The following is a 17,509-nucleotide window of genomic DNA, read 5'->3' as shown; positions in this document are numbered from 1 at the left end:
GTCTCCAATGATCCAAGTGACCACACCCAGGAAGACATTGGATCCAATGAGCCTTCGAAGATCGGGCAAGATCAAACGACCAGCCAAGGAGCACGCAATAAGAAGGGTAGAAAGATAGAGGAATCTCTTAGTGACATGGCTAGCACCGCTTGATCTATGTTAGCGAACCAAAAATCAAACCTAGAGGAAAAGAAAGCATTTGAAGAATGCAAGCTCGTTATCGTGGATACACTTGTCTCCTCTGTATCTGGTTTGTTAGATGTAATCAAAAGTCTTAAAAAGGAATGATGGTTTGAACTGTAGATGAATTTGGAACTTTAAAAAAATGTTTTTTAGTCTACCTATACATCTCTCTTCAATTGTCTCATAAAGTTTCGTCAAATCTTTTGACAGGTGAATGGAAGACGAAAGTCTTTTGATAATGTGTGTCATCGGTGTTATAGTTGCTGTCATGGCAATGTTTCAGCTATTGTTAAGTGATTTGGATGACGGGGACGATGACAGTATGCAATTGCATACTTCGATGGAGTGCATGGCTCATGGTTACGTTGAACGTCGAGCAAGGATAGGTTAGCGAACGCATGATCGACGGTCATGCTGGGCCTATCCAAGACTGCAAACTTTTATAAAGTAGGGGCTTCTGGGGAGTTATTCAAACCGAATGTTCAAAAGTAGGTTACGAGTTAGCAGGAGTATATTTGAATATCTCATTGCAAAGTTAGCACCACAAATGCGATGCAAGAACATGAACTATAGAAGAGCAATACCTGTGGAGAAGCAGGTATGTGTGGCTTTGCATCGCTTGGCGAGCGGCTCAAATTTGGGACTCATAGCTGATTTGTATGGAGTCTCAACATCGTTTACAGAGATGGCTGTTCTGGACTTTTGCGAAGCACTAGCCGCATCTGGATTGCATGATATGTACATAAAGTGGCCAACATCACAACAAATGCAAAAAAATGTAGATGCATTTCAGGCCCTTTGAGGTATACCTTATGTTGTTGGTGCGCAGTAGATGGTAGTCATATTCCCATCATTGCCCAAAGAGAGAACCACAAAGATTATTTTAATAGGAAGGGCTTCCACTCAATTATTCTATAGATAAGTGTCGTAGCCGTGTTGTTTGGGACTATGACGTTGGCTGGGCAGGTTCTATGTACGGTTGGAATGTTTTTCAATGTTCAGACCTAGGAAAACGATACATAAACAAAGCTTTGGGACAATATTATCTACTAGGTGATTGTGCTTATCTTGCATGCTTTTGGATGCTTCCTCCTTTCAAGGGTGGTAAGGATGGACTATCTTCAGAACATTATCATTGGAATTACATACAATCAAGTACTCGTATGCTAGTTGAAAGGGCATTTGGCATCCTTAAAGCGCGATTTTGTATATTGTTGAAGAGATGTGACATGCTTTTACAAAATGTCGTGAAGATGGTGGCAGCATGCCTTGTTCTACATAATATATGCATTGTGCATGGAGATAGTTTTGATGATGCATGGATACGTGAAGTAACAGCGGAACTTGAGAGAGAAAGTAATGCACCTCGTCAAGACAAGGACCAACAAAATAGTTTGAGGAATGGATTAGCAAAGGTTGCTACGCTAACTAACATAGGTACCACACAAGCAATACAAAGAGCTCAAGCAGTAGAGCCAACACCGGAGGCAATCCATCCTCGGGGGGCATCTCGAAGAGACAACATTGCTCGAGCCATGTTTCGAGAGAGGGAGAACGCAAATGTGAGAACAGTCTTTGGTGATTTTGACTCTCTAGAGGAAATTGATGACGAAGACAACGGTGAGTAAACTTCTGTAGCATCTGTAGTGCAGGTGAAAAGGTGGAAAGAGGGGTGGTGTGCTAAAATTTTTTCCCTCTTTCCACCTTTCTGCAGAGAGCTGGGTAGAGCCATGCCTCAATAGCATGGTGAAGGGGTTCAACTCCCCTGCTCTCTTTTTCATTACTAATTTGCGTTAGTGTTATAAGTTGTTTTTTAAAAAGTTTTATAATGCTTTTAGTTCTATTAGTCACTTTTTTATAGTTTTGTAATGCTTTTAGTTTTATCAGTCACTTTTTTTCAATAGTCGTTAGTCATTTTAAAAAAAATCTAGCATCAATGATTGCGTTTAATTAGGTATTCAAATAATAATTATTATGTCAATAACGATCAACATCCATAGCATTCCTTCATTCACATACGATTCAAGAAGTGTCTGGTGCATAGATGGTGGCCGGTGTGTAAACGATTGCGGACAGAAGATGGATAGACACTTAATGACCGCGAAAAGTGTCTGCTGCCCAGTGTGTAATCAGGTGGTGGACAAATTACCATCCAAGTCAACTTTTCACGTGTGCACCAATTGGGCGTAGATTGGGAAGGCAATGGTGGTATGTAACCAGCCTAAGACGAGTGTCATTTTCCCCTGTAAATAATCTCTAGCATGCACTGATCTCTGCCGTCAAAACCACTAACGCACAGCTAGTTAAACAACTTTAGGGGACTATTCTTGGAGATGAAAAATGAAATATTTTATAGACTGATCGGGAGATACAAGTGAGGGCTTCTTGCTCTCCAAGAGCTCAAGCTTGATGCAAGGGAGATATCCATCCCTGGCTATATTGCCATTGAGGGTGACTATAGCACACAAAGATAGAGAGAGAGAGAGAGAGAGAGAGAGAGAGAGAGAGAGAGAGAGAGAGAGAGAGAGAGAGAGAGAGAGAGAGAGAGAGAGAGAGAGAGAGAGAGAGAGAGAGAGAGAGAGAGAGAGAGAGAGGGAGAGAGGGAGAGAGGGAGCGAGGGAGCGAGGGAGGGAGGGAGAGAGAGAGAGAGAGAGAGAGAGAGAGAGAGAGAGAGAGAGAGAGAGAGAGAGAGAGAAGGATTGTAGTCTTAGTCCAAGGCTATTACAAGCCGTGAATGATATGGTTTGAGATTAATGGGTCTTAGGACTAATTTTAAGACCAAACGTCCATAAGGGAATTTGATCAATTTTTTAATCACATCTTAACTAGATAAAAATAGGGGAAGGACATTGCTCATATTTTTCTAATTTTAGGCCCATGTTAGCATTAACTAACATTGACACCTCTCTTTTTTTCTATTTTCTCTTTTTTCTGTGTTCAATGGTCCCATTCTTAAAAAAATTTGACGAAGACCTTGAAAAAATGTTCATTCTCTAAAAAATTTGAATACAATCTTAAAATGACCACTTCTAAACTTCTATTTACGTCTTACTCATGGGCTTAAACTTTTTAATACTTTTACTTTTATACATGTTTTTGTTTTTAAATCTTCTTTATCATCTTTCTCTTCTCACTATTTCTGTTTCTCTAGTAATCGTTTATGTCATTAGGAGAAGCATGAGACATCATTTCCATTGCAAGAAGTAAGACAATCATTAATATATTATTGTAATACTAGGAGTACTCTTTTTCTTATTTGAGAGGGCTAGAAGTCTTTCATTACTATTGGCCTTTTTCTTTGCTTCTTTCTTCTATTACCATTTCTCTTTTCCTTTTTTTGTATTGGTATGCACCATCGGAAGAAGCTTGGTGTGCCAAGGCCTCATATCGATGTTTAAAGCGACGAAAATGTTCATGAAAATATTGCCCCCGTCGTCGTTAAATGCATCGGTATTAGTGTCTCCATGAAACCGTCGCTATTGGCATTGGTATGGGCATCGGTATATGCGTCACAAAACCGACTTGCCACATGTAGCACTATGTGCTGTATTTATATTCTACAAATGGATTACATGTTAAGTGTGCAATGGTTGTCAAAATGAGTGCAAAATGTACTTGAACCCACAAGACTGATACATAGAATAAATACAAGATCGCTGATGAAAACTCATGGAATCATGGCAAGATACAAAGGAAGGATGATAATAACATAGTACATAGAAGATGCCTTCAATCTCTTGGCACAAATTCACATAACACTGGAAGGTTGATAGACAGGTCACCACAAAAGGATGAGTCCACTTTGCTCTCAAAGAATTCCTGGCCTCTTGTCTTTCTATCATCGTTACCTGATTTTGCCTCCTCTACACGCTCCACGACCTCCACCCCTTGCAATATCGACCCCTCCATTTGCATACTGTCCATCTACGTTGAGAACATTGCTTTCATCATACACTCTCGCACTTACAATTGAGGCAAGTACAAACTTGGCATATCTTATGCCAATCATGGGATTTTAGCCGTAATAGTTGGTCGTCTTTAGAAAAAGTGGATCTGAGAGAACTCATCATACTCGTTGGAGTGCGGATAGACTTGATAATTTGCTTCACAATGCACTCTTCTTTAGTTGACAAAACCCAAGGAGTGCGAGGTAGTTACAAGTGACCATCAGCACTCGACTGCGGCCAGCGCCTCTATCTTGCCTAACTCCTTCAAATCCATTCGTGCCCTTGTAATGTCTCTCTTTCCAATGATGTAGTCCCATAGTAACCTGCCCACATTCTTGAAAATATGTATGGGATAGAACAAGTGGTTGATCTGTAAGTGGGTCCAATACAATATGGCAACTCGTAGAAAATCGAGAAACATCGCATTCCATTTGGATGTGACTCCATGTGGACCATTTTCAACTCGTACCACCTTTGGGCATTCATTCATGCTGGAGGTCGTCCAAGGAAACCTTCCCTCAATTCATGACCCTCCAGCAAGAAAGAGGCATGTCCTTGATATACCATCTTCTTCATGGTTTGTGACCTTCGAGAGTCTAACTATGGCCCACACAATAGACATGCATGATAACCTAAGGTAACCAAACCTGTGAGGTGCCTCCTTCAACAGATCTAGAGGAGTCCTCTAGTAGTCGATTGAAATTCATATCCATGCACATCACCATCCCGTCTCCCCATGGGAAACCTTGGACTTAGTTGAACATGGGAATTCCAGTTCTACTTCATAGGGAAGTGTGGACAAGTCACCCCTAACAACAATCTAATGCCCACCTAAGAAAGACCACTTTGTATAATCAATCAAAGGTAGGAGTGAGGTTAACACCACACTTGGTTCAAAGAGAGTGAGAGACAGGGGAGAGTGTAACTCGATCCCCCTACCCACATAAGGTAAAATCTCAGCTCCAGCCCCCTGAAACGATGTTAAACCTGGTAACTAATCCTACTGATATTAGGAGAATCACGATTTAATAAGCTCTATCTAGTGTTGGAAAGTTATCCGAAAGTTACCCAACTTATCGGGTCCACCCAACCACATGCGTCCAATCGTCAGGATCAAAACCTCCCACTTTTCTTGATGGGTTTGCTTAGTTTTCTAATTAGCAAAGCATACTATCACACAGTTTGGACATATAAAATTAGCTTCCTTTTATTACTCTGTTAAACTGGGTTCATTAAACTCAATCTATAGCACATAACAAACAATTCGAAAATCAGATACTTTATTTCACCATCACTCCGTAGAGTGATACAAAATCGCCGTTCCACAGAAAGACACCATGCAGCCTAGGAGGATAGGACCTTCCAATCCCTTTGGATTAGGCTATATGTGATCGCACTCCATCTGCGGTTAACAAGAAATTTACTAGTGGCTTAGAGCCCCTCTAAGCTTCCCCGAGCCTTCGGGAACCGTCCTACATAAGAGGGGCACTTACTACTCGGCCCTTTGCCCTCTCAAGTGCTCGGGTGATCAAAATAAAAAACACCTATCTCCCTCGAGAGCGTAGGACCCCCACCCGTAGGTGAGTTTTTTCACACTCCGTAGAGTGTAAGGGAGCATTGGGTTGGGGACCCCAATGTCTTGAACCACCACAATCCACAACTCGTCCAGTTATGCAAGCTTGGAATCATAAGAGTCATAACTCATCATTAACAAATCCAAAAGCAGTCATAACCATAAGACATTTTAACACAGTTGTCAATGCAATGCATAGAATCTATCCCCTTCATCAATTTTCATATTCCTTCCTAAAAAGCATTTGATAATACTAACATGCTTTTACAAGTCTAAGTAAGTTCTAACTAATCGTGATCCTTTTCTTATATGTACTAACTTGATTATCTTTGTTTGGCCATCCATCGTGATTACGATTTACAGCCGCGACCTCGATTTGTTGTGGGACGGATGATTCTTCAGTTTGAATGGGTTCGCGGTTAACTTTCACTTGTGCTTCAGCATCGTGTTGAGTCCCCTCAGCAGCACTGACGACCACTTCCTTGTGTTTGGGAGCTCTTTGAGCGTGACCTCGCTCAGCATCTTGATATCTCTTGGGAGCCATGAAAGAAGCTTGATGGATTCGAGTAGCGCTTCCACGTAGGGGTAGAGAGAGAGAGAGAGAGAGAGAGAGAGAGAGAGAGAGAGAGAGAGAGAGAGAGAGAGAGAGAGAGAGAGAGAGAGAGAGAGAGAGAGAGAGAGAGAGAGAGAGAGAGAGAGAGAGAGAGAGAGAGAGAGAGAGAGAGAGAGAGAGAGAGAGAGAGAGAGAGAGAGGCTCGACTGATTGTAGCAGAGCTTCATCACATCAATAGCAATAGAGAGACTTCTACATGGATCGTTGTAGGCTTTTCGGCGTAAGGCATCTGCAACAATATTGTCCTTCCCTGGATGATATTTGATTTAAAATCAAATTTTTGCAGTATCTCTATCCATCTTCTTTGCCTCATGTTTAGGTAAGATTGGGTGAAGATCCACTTAAGACTTTTATGATCTGTCACTAAAGTGAATTCCCTTCCCAATAGATAGTATCTCCATAGTTTCAAGGCATGGATTACTGTGAGTAACTCAAGGTCATGAGTAGCATAGTTGGACTTGTAGGGTTTCAATTTTTTTGGAAGTATAGGCCACTGGTCTTCCTTCTTGTCCTAGCACCCCACTGATCGCAAGTCTAGTTGCGTTAGTGATCACCTCAAATGGTTGACTGAAGTCAGGGAGTTTTAATACAGGTGCAGTGGTTACAACTTCTTTAAGCTTATTAAAGCTTTCTTGATGCTCATTGGTCCAAATGATTATTATATATATATTTTTCAAAAGATTAGTCAAGGGGAGGGAATAATCCTTGATGAAGATTCGGTACCATCCTATCAGTCCCAAAAATCCTCAGATTTCTTTTGCTGTCTTAGGTATTGGCCATTCTAGGATATCTTTCACTTTGGTAGGGTCTACAGAGATTCCATTAGCGGAAACAATGTATCCAAGATATTCAATCCTGTCAGTGAGAAATATACATTTACTTTGGCAGAGAGTTGATTTTTACGGAGTGTTACTAGGGCGATCTTTAAGTGATCTTCATCTTCCTCTATTGATTTGGAGTATACTAGTATATTGTCAAAGAATACCAGTACAAAATCATCTAGATATGATCGAAAGATGTCTTGCATTAGACGATTGAATGTAGCTGGGGCATTAGTCAATCCGAATGGCATGACTAAAAATTCATAATGACCATACCTCATGCTGAAGGCTGTCTTTGGGATATCTTATTCCTTGATTCGAATTTGATAGTATCCAAACCTTAGATCAATCTTGGAAAAAACTTTGGCTCCATGTAGAAGATCTAAAAGTTCATCTATCCTGGGTATGGGGTAATTGTTTTTTATCGTAACTTGGTTTAGTCCTTTGAAGTCAATGCAGAGTCTAAGTGTTCCATCCTTCTTTTTCTGGAAGAGGACAGGTTCTCCCTAAGGTGAATTATTTGGGCGGATAAATCCTTGCTCTATTAGTTCCCTTAGTCATTCCTTAAGCTCAATAGCTTCAGGAATATACATTTTGTATGATCGTTTTGACACTGGCTCTAGGAATCAATTTTATTTCATGATCAACCTCACGCTTTGGAGGCAGTTAAGTCAATTCTTCTGGGAAGACATCCTTGAAGTCGTTGATCCAGGAAGGTAGAGTGCCTTCATTAGTCTTTTCGGCCTTATTCAACCGGATCATGTAGATTGGTTGACCTTTCTTCAATCCCTTCCTGAGTCGACTTGCTTTGGCTAGTTGGACTCTAGTTCTTTCACCTTTCCCATATGTCTTTGTGGTTTCTCCTTCCAAGTCTTGAAAGATTATTTCCTCTTCAGTACATAGAATCTGGGCTTTATTCTTCTCGAGCCAATCCATTCCTAGAATGCAATCGTAGCATCTAGTGGTAGGATTCGAAATTCTGTTTCAGTTATATGGCTGTCTAACTCAAACTGATGTTTCCTTACACTTTCGGTTGAGGCGATTTCCTTCCCACTAGCCAATTCTACTATCATTTTCCTTGTCCCCCTGGATTCTAGATACAATCTTTTAACTGTCTTGGGTGCAAGAAAGGAATGTGTGCTACCACAATCAATTAAGATCATAAACGACGTACCCTTGTAAGTAGCTAGAGATTGAATTACTGAACATTGGTGGTCCGCTCCTTTCTTTTCTACGGTAGCATGAATGGATCCTCTTTCAAATTCTTCACCTAATGTGCATTCCTCGGGCTGTCCAATCATGGTATCTACCCGGGCACTAGCTGTTCTCCCACGTCCATGGCCTGGGTTGTTGTTGCCATTCCCTCGGCCTCTTCCACCAACTGGTTTTGGGATAGGATTTTGAGGACGGTTAGGACAAATTTCCCTTAGGTGTCCAGTTTCTTCTACACTCATAGCAGTGTTTGATTCCTATCCCATTTGGTCCTTGGATGATTGCATTAGCTCTACCATTTCCTCTGGCATTGGTCATGTCGACACCACGGTTTGGGTAGCCCCTTTCATAGTTGTTTATTGGACGGTTCCTTTGGCCATTTCGAGCGATTTCCTTGGCCATAGGTTTTCCTCGCATAAGAGCATCTTCGAGAGTCATTGGTCTCATTGATTCAAGGCAAGTGTCCAAAGGTGGATTTATAGTCCTTGGCAGAACCTTGCAATCTGTTGAGGCATTGTCATTGGGGGTGCATATTTGCACATACTCACAAACTTGGAATAGTATCCTTCCAAGGTTAGGCTTAATTATTGTAAGTTGTAGAATTCATTCATCTTGATTGACTCAAAAGATGGGGGAAGATAACGTCCTTTCACAGCTTCTTTGATCTCCTTTCAAGTTTGGGAAGCTTCTGTTACCCCTTTATCTCGGCAAAACTACTTCCACCAAAGCTTAGCTTTGTTAGTAAGATGAAGACGAGCAGTCATGGATTGATTTGTAGCAGTAGTTTCAGCGGCTAGGAAATAGTCGTCCAAAGTCTCAATCCACACTTCTGCATCTTGCTGCACCTTGGTTCCTTCATTGCTAAACCTAGGTGTTGGTATCTGCTTGAGAAGAAACTTCTTCTCTTGGAGTTTCTTGCATGTTTCATCAATTCGCACCAAATGGAGATTTTGATTATCTCTGTAACTTCTTTATTACAAAACGAGGTGGTTTGGCCTTCGTTTCTATGAATTGATAAGACTTTGGGAGATTGGGATACTTTGGAAGCTCATAAATTTTTGACATTACACTCTCGGGTAAGGGTTATCCTTTCGAGAGAAATAACCTTTGTATATTAGCCATACACCCATTTATTTCTCATTACAATTTTTCCATCTATATATCTTGCCTTATCATTTTGAAGAATATCATACTTATAAAGTCCTATCAAATTGAGGTCCTCAAGCCATTTCAACAACTTGAGATGGACTTTCACATCTTCATTTACAGAGTTGAGTCCAAGTATAGGTAAGGGTCGTCCCTTTCCCAGATTTGGGTTCCAGTTTTAGCCCCTTCATAAGCTTAAACAATTCCATAGATGAGTCTTCTCTAAGATAGCCATTACGCTTTCTCTTAATTCCAATATATTTGACTGGTAAGTAGTGGAGTACATGATCTCAAAAGTCACTTGCACAAAGTGTACTTCATCATTAACTTGTCAAAGTAGCTCAACTATCATCATAAGCTCATAACTCACATTCTTCAAAAATAATAACAAGCCTTAATATTTATGAAAGTATTTACAAAGATGTATTTGATCATACTATGATCCACCAATACTGGTGCGCAGATCGGACGCAGATAGCTCACGTAGTGAATCCCTGAAGGTCCCCAAGAACAAAGAACTCTACCTTTTTGCACAAAAAAAATGTAAAAGCATGCACGACAAGAGGCAACAGACAAATTGGGTTCAATCTCCCCCATGCCTTGTGTGAGCGCTTCACAAAGCATGTATTTTATGTATATTTCAATCTTTATGCTCAATAATAGCCCATTTACAAAAATATGACAAGCTTTTAGCTTTTGAGTTTGCTTTCTACAAAAATAGAAAAATAAAGCTAATGGACGGTGCCCATAGAGTCTGGCACGCCCAATCTCAATGTCCAAATAAAAATAACATATCCGGACGCATAAGCGCATACAAAATAATAATCAATAATCAATGTCTCTATAGACATAACAAAATATAGGCGTGGCGCCTATCAAAATATAGTCCAAAGGTCGAATACTCGCTAAACTCCAATGCTTTCCTCCGCCACTGCTGCTATCTCTACACATCAACTGAAGCATTCACAATCGTTAGTAAAATAATAAAATTAAACCGACAAAAGTGAATACCTAGCAGTCTTCAGCTACATAAATAAATCAACTGGTTAGAAATAAATCCTAACCTTAATTTATTACGAGTGCGCACTCTAAACTCATAAACATTTATTAATTTAATATGTATTTTGCGGAATCACCCGCTATGGAATCACCCATGTACATACTAAATTAATGAAACACCTGAAAAGGACAGGCGTCCCCATCAACTTCTCGCACAAAGAATCCTCTTTGTGTATGAGCCCCGGTCATCTAAGTTACCTCACGGAATCCACCGTGGCACGGAATCCACCGTGGAATATGCCTCCTGGCATCATACCCCCGGGGTGGGATAGCAATTGACCTCAATTGCTATTAGCTCAATGTGGAGCTAACAGAGTGGGGAAAGCATTTAAGTCTCTAGCGTGCATCCATTGTGCTTCCTCTACAGGATGGTTCTTAAATGTGACTAGATATCTAGAATACCTTCGGCCAGTTCTAGTGGTCATGTAGTCAGTGTCTATGATGGCTTCTGGTTCAAGTATTTCAATCTCTTCTTCTAATAAAGGTGGGTTTTCATAAACAGGGTGGATAGGTAATTGGCCTCTAAATGGTCTCAATAAGCTAATGTGAAATGTATTATGAATTTTCCAATGAGATGGCAATTCTAACTTGAATGCATTATCATTAATCTTATGAATGATTCTAAATGGTCCATAGAATCTAGGAGCTAATTTGACAACTGGGTGTCTATCTACACTTTGCAGTCTACGCTTTTCTATTCTAAGCCAAACATAATCATCAACTTTGAAATTCATGGCTTGTCTTTTCTTGTTGGCTTGTTTGGTATATGATTGTTGGGCTTTAGCAATCATATCCTTAACCTCATCAAAAATACTGTTATGCATAATAGCAATATCATCAGCACTCTGAATTCTATTAGACAAAGATGCAACAGGTGTAGATAATCTATATCCATAAATGACTTCAAAAGGTGCTTTCTTTGTAGATGTGTGCGGTGTATTGTTATATGCAAACTGTAATAAATGCAAATGAGTATCCCATGTCTGAGGTTTGGAGATAGTATATGCACGTAAAAGATCTAAAATGGTGCTATTTGTGGCTTCTGTTTGTCCATTTGTTTCTGGATGAAATGCAGATGAGAAATCAATCTTTGTGCCTAGATTTGCAAACAGTGTAATCCAAAAATTATTACAAAATCTAGAATCACGATCTGAAATAATCACTTTTGGCAATCCATGGTTAGTAAAAACAGTTTTCAAAAATAACTGTGCTGCTTGTGATGCTGTTAAAGTTTTCTTACATGCAATGAAATATGCTTGCTTACTAAATCTATCTACAATTGTCCAAATCATGTCATGGTTAGATTTAGTATTTGGTAAACCAGTAATGAAATCCATAGAAATATGTTCCCAAGGTTTAGATGGAATAGACAAAGGCATTAATAATCCATACTGTTTACCATGATGTCTCTTTATTCTTTGACAAATCAAACATTCAGAAACGAAATTAGATACATCTGCATCCATATGCGGCCAATAAAAATCTTCAGTTAAGATGCGTAATGTAGAAATGATACCTCTATGACCTTGATATGGGGGACAATGAATTTCATTCAAAACAAAAGATCGGAATGGAATAGTAACACACGGTCTCTTTTCAAAAAACATAAATCCATCATTATATGACAATGAATCAATAGGAATGAAATTATTTTGAACTAATTTTTGCCAATCAGAATGAAAAGTAATATCCTGGTGATATGTATCTTTCATAGCAATCAAAGAATCAAAAGATATAATAGAAATATTATGAATTGCAGGTCTTCTACTTAATGCATCAGCAACTGCATTTTCTTTTCCAGGTTGGTATTGAATGATAGGATGAAAACTTTGAATGAAGGAAGCCCATTTAATATGATGGTCAGAAATTTGGGGTTGGCTAAGTAGATGTCTAATGCTTTGCTGGTCAGTCTTTATCATGAATTCTGAACCCATTAAATAATGCTTCCATTGTTTTAATGCTTGTACAACTGCTAATAGTTCCTTGTCATAAGTGGAATATTTGAGCTCAGAGGGTTTCAGCTTAGAACTAGAATATGCTATTGGATGGTTGTCTTGCATTAATACGGCTCCTATTCTTGATCTGCTAGCATCGGTCACAACTAGAAAGAATGGTCTATTAAAGTCAGGCAATTGTAGAACAGGGGCATTAGTTAATGCACGTTTCAGTAAATCAAAGGATTTCTGTTGAGTTTCAGTCCATTGATAAACAATTCCTTTCTTAAGAAGTTTGGTTAATGGTAAAGCAAGTAATGAGAAATTACGTACAAACTTCCTATAGAAACTAGCAAGACCAAGGAATGAGCGTAATTCATGTACATTTTTAGGAATAGGCCAATGCAATATTGCATCAATTTTCTTAGGATCAACTTTAATTCCTTCTTTTGATACAATATGACCTAAATATTCTATTTCTGTCTTAAAGAATTCACTCTTTTCAGGGTTTGCAAACAATTGATTTTCTTTCAGTAATTGAAAAACTAATGATAAATGCTCATAATGCTCTTTTTCACTTTGACTTAACACCAAAATATCATCAAAGAAAACAATCACACAGTATTGATATTTCAGAAAGATACGGTTCATCATTCTACTGAAAGTAGCAGGTGCATTAGTTAATCCGAATGGCATGACTAAGAATTCGTAATGGCCAAACTGTGTTCTGAATGCAGTCTTAAATATGTCAGATTTATCTAGCCTCACCTGATGATATCCAGACTTAAGGTCAATTTTACTAAATATAGAAGATCCTTGCAGTTTGTCCATAAGGTCATCAACTCTAGGTATAGGATACCTATTCTTTACAGTGATTTTATTTAATGCTCGGTAGTCAATACACATACGATAGGTATTATTCTTTTTCTTGACTAAGAGCACAGATGCACCGAATGGAGAACTGCTAGGTCGAATTAAGCCTCTATTTAGTAATTCTTCAACTTGACTCTGGATTTCTTTTTGCTCTAGTTGATTGTGCCTATATGGTGCTTTGCAAGGTGGTTGTGTGCCAGGAATTATATCAATCTTATGGTCTTCTGGACGTGAAGGTGGTAAACCTGGTGGTAGGTCTTCTGCAAAACAATCTTTAAAATATGCAAGAAATTCCTTATGCCTAGGGTGCATATGATTTTCCTTTGTGTGCAATTCATTCACCCAAATGAGATATGATTTAGTATTCTTGCGTAGTGCACGTTTTGCTTGGGTATGCGAAAGCAGTGGAAAAATATGAGATGCATGCATACCATATAATGTAATAGATTTTCCTTGAAAATTAATATTCATTGTGTGCGTGGAATAATCTATATTTGGATTATGCTGGTGTCTCCATGGCATTCCTAGAATAATGTCGCTTGACTGTAATGGGACAACTAAGAAATTTCTTCTTTCAATATATGAACCAATTTGAATTTCTAAATCTTGTACTTCTTGTGTGCCATTGTACCTAGTGCCTAAAAATGCAGCTTTTATGCGATAATGCGTAGGTACAGTATGCAATTTCAATTCCTTTACCAATTTTGCTGAAATAAAGTCATGGGTACTACCGTCATCATGCAATATAGTTCTTTCCTTTCCATGCACCATACATTTCATAGTCAACAATGAATGTGAAGTAAGCATACCTGGTAAAGTGTCGGAAGTAGTAGTAATATCATCCTCTTCTTCAGTAAAATCTAGCATATCCTCATGCTCGTCTTCGTCCATGGCTCCAAGGTAGTTGATATGTGCTGGTGGCTTCTTTGAATGACAATTTGCTGCGAGATGCCTTGGCTGGTGACACTTGTAGCATACTATTGGCTTAGCTTTGGTCACATTATTTGCAATGGCTGGGAGTCTGGGTACATTTGGATTTGCTTGTGGAATAGGTTTTGGATTTGAATTGACAATGGATGGTAATGCAGGTGGTTTAGCCCAATTCTTGCGGAAAGATGGTGATGAGAAACGACTTGGATTAAACCTTCTAAAATTGGAATTGAATTGTTTAGATCCATAATTACCGTTGGCTTGGAATTGCTGTGGTCATCTATCTCTTCCGCGTAACTTATCTTCAGTGTCGTGAGCTAAGGAGATGGCGTCTTCAAGAGTAGCAGGCTTGAACATGTTCACTTCAGCGTATAATGTCCAAGAAGTCCAGACATATACTTCCGCTTATGTGTCGCCTCTGGTACGTTTTCAAGCATGCGTAGCTGTAGGAGTGCATTCCAGAAACGCTCTGTATACTGTGGAATAGGCTCACGATCTCGTTGTTGAAGTAAATCCCATTGCTTGATAGCCTTCTCATGAAATTGCGGTGGAAGAAAATTCTGCATGAACTTCTTCTTGAAATCTTCCCAAGTAGCAGGACATTCTATGCTCTTGCGGACTACAGTCCACCAAAGTGATGCTCTGTCTATCAGATGATTAGTAACACACTTGATTTTATCTTTTTCGGGATAAGTTTCCTCATGGAAATAGTCATCAAACTGGCTAATGAATGATAAAACAGTCTTTCCTTCTCGTATACCATTGAAAGTGCGAAACTTGAAACTTCGTTTACTTATCTTGGATTCCTTGCGAATGGTTTGTGCTTCAAGGGTGGCGTCGATGGTACGTCGAATCAAATCTTCAGCTTGAGGTTCTTCTTTATCGGTAGACGCTCTTTGTAGTTTTGTCAATTGCGCTTGCAATGTTTGCCTAGCCCTTCTCTCTTCTTCCAGTTGTAGCATGATTAGATCCAGCTTTTGTTCCATGGTAGGCTCAGGTAGGTCGTCTTCAGTCATAGGATCATCCATATATGGGGTCGTCATCCTGTAAAACTCAACAAACCTTTCTCACTCAAAATCAGGTTAGCGGGATGAGCGTAGCTCAAATTCGGGGTTACAAGGCTATGTATTTTTGGGTATTTCTTTGTATATTTTCAGAAAATATGCAATATTTCTGTATCCGTTTGCTGAAAGTACTTCAACGAACTTGTAGATAGGTAGAACAGCTTGTTGCGAACAACTTTCCAGTTCAGAGTTTTTGCATACGAACAAGTCTTCTATGAGTTTTAAGCACTAGTCAGTTCTGATTTAGTCTGACTTGCAGAGTTGCAGACTTAGCAGACTTGCAGAGTTGTTGACTTGCTGAACTCAGGCCGACTTGCAGAACTTGCAGAACTTGATTACCGTCGACTTGCGGAACTTAACTTCAGAAGTGCAAGACCCGGAGTTTGCCAACTTGTCTGCCCTGTGTGACTTGCTGTGGCTTAAGCTTAAGTGATTAAGCTTAAGCTTATGAAGCTTAATGAAGGACTAGCAGGCGGCGTTGATTTCGTGAGGGGGGGCCGTTTTTTGGCCGCGCGGAAATTTCGGGGGGGTCTTCTGATACTTCGAAGTGAGTTTTGAAGCACTAAGCTTCCTTTAAGCTTATAAAGCTTTGTAATTAAGCTTTTAATTGAGAAGATTAAGAATTTTCTCACTGTTTTTCAACGACTTGTTGATGGAGATGAATGCGTGGTCCTCCGCCTGCAGAGCCTGGTCCTTCGCGATCTGACAGTGGAAACAGGGGTTCTTGATCGCCAGAAGTCTACCTGTATCGACGGTTCGCGACGAGATTGACTGTAGAGCCCGTTTGTTCCTGGAGCTCCGCCTTCACCCGAGATTGGTAGCGATTGGAAGCTCTTGATCTCTACTCCGCTCTGATACCACTGATGCGCAGATCGGACGCAGATAGCTCACGTAGTGAATCCCTGAAGGTCCCTAAGAACAAAGAACTCTTCCTTTTTGCACAAAAAACAATGTAAAAGCATGCACGACAAGAGGCAAGAGACAAATTGGGTTCAATCTCCCCCATGCCTTGTGTGAGCGCTTCACAAAGCATGTATTTTATGTATATTTCAATCTTTATGCTCAATAATAGCCCATTTACAAAAATATGACAAGCTTTTAGCTTTTGAGTTTGCTTTCTACAAAAATAGAAAAATAAAGCTAATGGACAGTGCCCATAGAGTCTGGCACGCCCAATCTCAATGTCCAAATAAAAATAACATATCCGGACGCATAGGCGCATACAAAATAATAATCAATAATCAATGTCTCTATAGACATAACAAAATATAGGCGTGGCGCCTATCAAAATATAGTCCAAAGGTCGAATACTCGCTAAACTCCAATGCTTTCCTCCGCCACTGCTGCTATCTCTACACATCAACTGAAGCATTCACAATCGTTAGTAAAATAATAAAATTAAACTGACAAAAGTGAATACCTAGCAGTCTTCAGCTACATAAATAAATCAACTGGTTAGAAATAAATCCTAACCTTAATTTATTACGAGTGCGCACTCTAAACTCATAAACGTTTATTAATTTAATATGCATTTTGCGGAATCACCCGCTATGGAATCACCCATGTACACACTAAATTAATGAAACGCCCGAAAAGGACAGGCGTCCCCATCAACTTCTCGCACAAAGAATCCTCTTTGTGTATGAGCCTCGGTCATCTAAGTTACCTCACGGAATCCACCGTGGCACGGAATCCACCGTGGAATATGCCTCCTGGCATCAAATACATCATCTCATGGATCCTTTCCTCATGAAAAAGTATCAGGGTCTATATTCTCATATCTTGGGGATTCTCATGTACATGGCAAATAACATAATGTGGTGGCTCTTGGGGATAACCAAAACATCCCGTACTAAAATAAGGTCTTCTTGGTACTACAACAACTCTCTCGGGTGGTACTATTTATAACGCTTTCTGATATACACGTAGGGTTTTAGATACAGACTCATCCCAATGTCTAGTCACCATTCAACAAAGGCACTGAACAAAAGGTATATCTTAACTATCCTTAGTTGTTCAGTCCATTGAATCCTCCATAGTTCATAATGAAGAAGAATGTTATGCTCACAATATATCTCCATATGTCACCCATTCCTTGGCCATACATCTCTCATATACCATGAGTTAGGATGAGGTTGCAAATCAATTGGAGGA

This window comes from Lygodium microphyllum, chromosome 8 (assembly GCF_053477565.2).
Source record: "Lygodium microphyllum isolate KBCC chromosome 8, Lygodium_microphyllum_v1.1.10, whole genome shotgun sequence".
Classification (NCBI taxonomy): domain Eukaryota; kingdom Viridiplantae; phylum Streptophyta; class Polypodiopsida; order Schizaeales; family Lygodiaceae; genus Lygodium; species Lygodium microphyllum.
This window is presented reverse-complemented; position numbering follows the sequence as displayed.